General features: G+C 37.6%; 1 long non-coding RNA gene across 1 annotated transcript; it reads left to right on the top strand.

The window, feature by feature from the left end:
• The first annotated feature begins 64 nt into the window (after positions 1–64).
• Positions 65–576, top strand: LOC111222463. The gene is made up of 2 exons (XR_002665136.1): positions 65–127; positions 342–576. It is a non-coding gene; the product is annotated as an uncharacterized LOC111222463 (long non-coding RNA).
• The last annotated feature ends 5903 nt before the right edge of the window (positions 577–6479 follow it).

The following is a 6479-nucleotide window of genomic DNA, read 5'->3' as shown; positions in this document are numbered from 1 at the left end:
TCTCTCTCTCTCTCTCTCTCTCTCTCTCTCTCTTTTTTCATCTTTTGTTTTCCGTGTTTATTTACAGGACCAAACCGAGGTTCAGTCCCTGGAAGTCAAGAAGCTTTTTGAAGAATACAACAAAATGGTACACTTCTATTACCACAAGTCAAAATATAATACACAAACTGTTAAAGAACTATTGGAATACTGGATTTCATGTCATTACAAATTTATTGTTGTACTCTTTTTGGGGATATAAGAGGCCGCTGTGAACCAGTCTGGCTCTTCTCTGTTCTGAAACTCTTTATAAGATGAACTGAGAAAACTCCACCCACTGACCCTTGAAATCTGATTGGCAGATGTTCCTGCTGTCCAAGCAGTTCACCCAGTGGGACGAGACCCTGAGGAAGATGGAGGAGGCCAAGGGCATCCGGCCTGTGGAGTAGTTACTGTCAACACGCACTTCTGATGAGGATGGTGACGGTGAAGCAGACTACACTGTGGTGGGAGCTTCACACCTGACGAGTGTTCTATATGTAGCTTGTTCTTCCCCAATGTGTCAGAACAAAATGAGACTAAAGGAATCCAACATTTCACTGTTTTGTTTTTAACTGCTTATCAGTTTGTCGATACAACCTTGGTACCTTAACGGCCTCATCCCATGATATTGATGGTTTTAGAAAATTATCTCTCCCAGGCAAATGATCTCACTTAAAACAGTTGTTTCAAATGAAAAATCTAGGAGTTCAGTATAAATTAAAATGTAACGTAAAAATGATTTTTATGCATTGTCGAAAAATGTTGTTCATACAAATAACAATTCCTTTATTAAGAGTACCTGCACATGTGTGGATCTACCAGTTAAACTGACCTACCAGCTCTACTGTTTGTATGTGGTTTGGTGTCTGTTGTAGTTGTGGACTAATGTTATCAGTAATCCTGTACCGCTCATACAAACCTATTCATACAGTAAACCTGGAATGTAAGGAGTGGTGGAAATGTAAAATGTACAGGAACTCAGTCTTATGAGTCTTGAGTCACATGAAGGAACTCGCTCGCTCCCATCACGTGACTTGGTTCGGGTGGTCAGACAGCTCAGAGATGCTGCTGTTATTTATTTTCAGACAATTTTTTTTATGCTTTAATATTGACTTCACTTGTAATGCATTCCACCTCTACTTCCCTACTGCAAGCCAGTCACAAGATTTGTCCTGCCCTTCACTCATTCACACGCACACCCACATCCTCTTCAAGGCTTTTGTTTTTTCCCTCTGGATGCCTCTCGACAAGAGGAGTTGCAGAGACATAAAGCAGCTTCATTATTCTTACCAGAGCAAGTTATAAGTGTCACATGTGACATATAGCATGACTGCGGTTCATACAATAAACATTATTACTAGTTTCTTGGACCATTTCAGTGTGTGATATCTGTTATGTATCTATAATCCGTTTGAAACCACAGATAAATTCAGGAATCTCCATGTTTGTTAATGCAGGGTGGCATACTAGTATCCAGCAGGTTGCAGGTGCTGTTTCTACGGCCACAAAAAAGCCCCTGAGCAAAACAACGAGTCTCTAAATGCTCCCTCACTACTCACTGGAAGTCACACTGGAAAGTGCCTGAAGAGTGAGTAAGTTTTGTTCTGAGACAAAGGAATATTGCAAATGTTGCTTAATGTGTATGTAGATTTACTTGAAGTTAAAAACCTTAAAGGTTATATATACTAGATTTAAAGCATTCTCTGTTCTTTGTTTTCGTAGCCAGCCTGGCCATGAACGCGTGTTAGTTCATGACAGTCCCTCCTGCTGGCCGAAGGGAGGCTGAAAGTGTGCCCAGTGAAGTATTTGTTTTGGTGTGACATTCAGTTTTGGAAATCTAGTGGCATGAATGTCTTTATACACAACCTTTGAAGTGTCAGTCTCAGTTGATTTAGTGACACGTGCTGTTTCTGGTGGTCAGCTGATGAGTTTTAAAGATGACCCGTAAAATTTCCTCACTAAAATGCATATTTACTAGCTTGCAGTGTTCTTCTTTCCTGCTTTTGCATAAATCCAGGTAGCAAAGTTTTCATAACCATAAGTTCAGCACACACATACACACATGCAGTCCAGTCCAAACATTGCGATAGATGATATTATTGGGGAAAAATAATGCATATGGCGGGAATTGTTGCCATATTCAATACTATAAAATACCAGCCCAAGCCTCATACTGCAAAGTTCCCTTTGCTCTCAGAACAGCCTCAGTTCTTCATGTCATGGATTCCACAAGATGTTGGAAATGACCACCAGCCTGGACTGTTGACACAATGCAAGTTGTGTCCATGTGTTCCTAATTTAAGTGTGCGGTGAGTGTTCTGTGTATATATAGCACTCCAAAACTATCAGGGACAACAGGGGACAGTCAGTTCTTGCTCAGTATTTTATTTTAAAAGACTGTGATTTGAAGAAAGCACAGAACAAGAGAGCAACACAGGTTGTCAGGCTTGGTTGGCATTTCTTAACCAGCAGCTGCAGCACTCTCTTTACACTTTTCGCAGGCTATTTGACGTTTTGCATTCTCTTCCATTTCTTTCAACAGCTCATTGTATTTCTGACAACCACCAAGATTACGCTTGCAAAACCAGGAAGCAGTCGTCCCCGGCTGAGGACAAAACAAATTAGATGCAGTTAAATATGAACTGGGTGAACAGAAAAACTTACATTGTTTGTGGGTTCTTGTAAATAAGGTATTGTGCTTAACTTAGCAGCTTACTTAGCTCCACACATAGAAATACATCAAAAAGATGACTTTTTTGCATTATTGATTTTTAATTTTATTCATTTGTACTGACAAAAATATCGAAAAAACAACAGCATAAAAAATGTGATGGTATCACATAAATATATTAGGCTGGTAATATATTTTTTTTTACTACACTGTTGTCCAAATAATAATGTTACAACAGCTTAATAACACTAATAATAGAAGTAAAAGCAGACCAATCAGTCTACTCACTAGAAACAATATATGAAATGTAATATTTATTTTTGAAGACATCTGTTTTTCATATTCTATGTATACCACAACATAAATAGACCAGACAGTCGCAGACATAGTGATGAGAACGTGATGAATGTGCCACGTACCTGCTGTGAAAATCTTTCTCCATAGCGCACAAAGGTAGCAAGGTGTTCACAGTTATTATTCCAGACATTATATGGTCCACAGTTATTCCTTGTGTCAATGATGCGTGAAATTATTCTGTCATGAAAATCGCCTCTATTTAGTTCTGCTTGGAAATGTTGATCTAAGTAATTGTCGTGCATCTCTCTGCCATCCTCATCTCTGAGGGCACTAAACCCACAGATGCCCGTAGTCTTTTTTGGACCTACAGTGATGGTGAGAAAAAAAACATTTAGAAACACTGTAGAAAAACTTAGTAAGAAACTTGCTGGAAGGAATAAATAATTTTAGGAGCATCCACTGAAAAAAGTTCCTCTCATCCCACTGTCATTTGATAATCCCCATATGAAAAGGTCATAAGCAAAAATTGACAAAAACATTAATATGTTCATGAAGGACATTTCTGCATTTTAGGAAATCCTTGTTTGCCATCATATTCAGCAGCTAGCCCACAGTCAGACTCGCATAAGTACATGAATATCAGTCATCATGAAAATTAGGCCGTTTGGGATTTCTTGGAATGTGTATTTTTACACTTACACTTGATGGACAGAAAATTAGTCAGCAATTATCTTGGTATTTGAATAATTGTTTTAGTCTTTTTTTTTTTTTTTTTCAAGAAAAATCTTCACTGATTTCAACGGTATGAGTTTTTGATGCTCGTCTTTGTCATATATGATAGTCAATATCATATTGACTATCATATATGATAGTCAATATCATATATGACAAAGACGAGGATCAAAAACTCACACATACAAATAAATACAGTATCGTTCCATTGTCAGTTTATATGCGATGAAAAATGTCCTGATCAGGCAGTTTGCCTGTAATGTTCACATTATCCACATAAACAGCAAAGTGCTTGTAGGTGAAAGTTTTGCAGACACATTTCCTTTTAAATGAGATTATATCCCCAAAGTTGTACTGTGAAGAAATCAGAGATAAATTTTACCAACTTAACATTAATTACAAAACAGAACCACACAACTATCAAATGACTTGATGGGTATAGGGGGAACAGGTTTTTTACTTAATTTGTGACTTCACGGTTATAACTATATAATTAATTTACAAAAGTATTCTTTACAGTTTTAATTTTAGGGCTACTAAATGTATAGAGTGTTACAGATTGATATTATATATACTTTTATAATCTTTGGTTGCATTTCTAACAAAAGCAAGTTTTCTAGCCCAAAGAAAACTTTCTGGTTATCTTAAAACCAAGATACCCAAGCAGTCTTAAAATACAAAAATGATCAGATATCATCTTATATTTTTAAATAGCAATGTGGTATAACTGGGTTAGTATAAATTGATGTTGTTAGCAGAGGTTGTAGGAGCTGTAGAATAAACTATAAATACATGAAAGAAACTTACTTGTCCATTAATCCCTGTTAATATGATCGTGATCTGAAGGATCACTCCGGCCAAGATCAGCTTCCTCATTTTAGCAACAGTGGAGAACTGACATGATGGACAGAGAAAAACATGAAAAAAATAATTATGTAAACCACATCAGTTTAGATGATCAGTGAGCCCCTTTGAATTTGTACCTACTGGGGGAATTTGTCATACCAGGGTCTAAGCAATGAGACAGAGGAAGGATAGAAAGTAAAAAGCAGCAACAAGGAAAGGACAGGAAGTATAAATCATGACCGACCAATGAGTGAAGCAGATGGTAAGTACAACAATTGAGATCCTCTGCACCCGAATGATAACACACACACAAAAGTTTACTGGTGCATTTTAGCTGCTCAGCTTGTATTGACATGACTGAGGACATTCTCTGGCTTCATAATAATATAATAATAACATAAGAATGTAAAAGCATGATTTTTCTTGTACAATCCTGACAGTTCATACTCATGGTTAGAATTCAGGCTTAGGTTTATTCCCTCACCTGCCACAGCCATTTAAAAAGTCAAGAACAAGACAAGAGAAACAAGTCATGTTGGAGGTCTTACCTCCCAGCCAGTCCCAGCCTGTTGGGACAGAGGAAGGCATCTCCTTATATACAATTCAGAGCAACACATCTGATAATAATGTGTCTTTGTCCAGCCCATATTTACCACGGCTGTTCCCCAGGCTCATATGAATGTTCCAACCTACAGTTGGGGGATAACACTTATCAACTTATGTTTGACTAAGCACACGTTTTTTTATATTCCCATTTATGCAATTCCTCGTATTTACAGCTGGGAGCTCCCAGTAAATGTAGTAGTTTACTGGTCACCATTTTCATCTCATAAGCCAGCTCCTAAGAGCAAAATTTGCAACAACAAAAAACTCAAGAGGAAAGCAGAGGGCAACCTGAAAAATGAAACTGAAATGACACCACAGCAAAAGACAAGCTGAAGTCTGAGCAGATGAGACACTGTATATCACTGTGAATTTACTCTGCTGCCCAGTAGGAGAACACCTGTTCGGTACACACTTATACACACATATAAACAAACGGAGTTTGGACCATTTCACCGACAGTCAACTTCATGACAGCATGACTGTTACCACTGAGGATCGAGGTGCAATCCTGCAAAAACCCAAATGTGACGTTACTGCCAAAGGGAAATGTTATGATTAACTTAATGTCTGACAAAAAGGCACATTTAACTTTCATGGGTCCATTATAAATGATAAAGACATTTAAATATTCTGCACCTTTCAGCAGACAGTCATTAAAGATAAAGACACTTACATTACTCTAACTGAACAGAGATACAGGGGTCATATCATTGGAAATGCAAAAGCTTTGTTCTCCACTATCTGGTGCACAAGAGTCAAATCAGAATACTGACACACCACTCAGATAAAGTTTCAGCTAAACCTCCCCTTATATGTATGTATTAAAATGAGAACTCTATTGGAATGCAAACTGCATCTGCAACGTTTTTATCCAACATCCTGATATGTGTATGAGGCTAGAACAGTAACAGTAATATTTTGACACTGAAAAAAAAATTGACATTGAAAACAAAACCTGAATTCAAAAAGGAAAGTTGTGTTGGAAAAAGTTGTATTGCCACTGGCATCAATATGGGCAAGGAACAAGGTTCCAAAACTACAATCTTATTTAATTTTAATTTTTGTATTATGATGTTTTTCAGTGTAAATCTTTTTTTAATCTTTTTTCAGTGACAGTTATTTTTTATGCTTTCACTATTTTTCAGTGTCACTGGTTCTCAGTTTTAACTTTCACTGTTTTTGCGTGGAGAAGGGCGGGGCTGGGGGGTGGGGTTTATTTACTTCCACTCAGAAGCCTGACAGGACCACATTCCTTGGCAATGGCTTACACTACTTCACCTGCAACTCCAGAACTGCAGGTAAGTCT

Source organism: Seriola dumerili, unplaced genomic scaffold, assembly GCF_002260705.1.
Source record: "Seriola dumerili isolate Sdu_G_001 unplaced genomic scaffold, Sdu_1.0 BDQW01000093.1, whole genome shotgun sequence".
In the NCBI taxonomy this organism is placed as follows: domain Eukaryota; kingdom Metazoa; phylum Chordata; class Actinopteri; order Carangiformes; family Carangidae; genus Seriola; species Seriola dumerili.
Note: the sequence above shows the minus strand (reverse complement) of the source record. Positions and strands in the feature narration are given on the sequence as shown.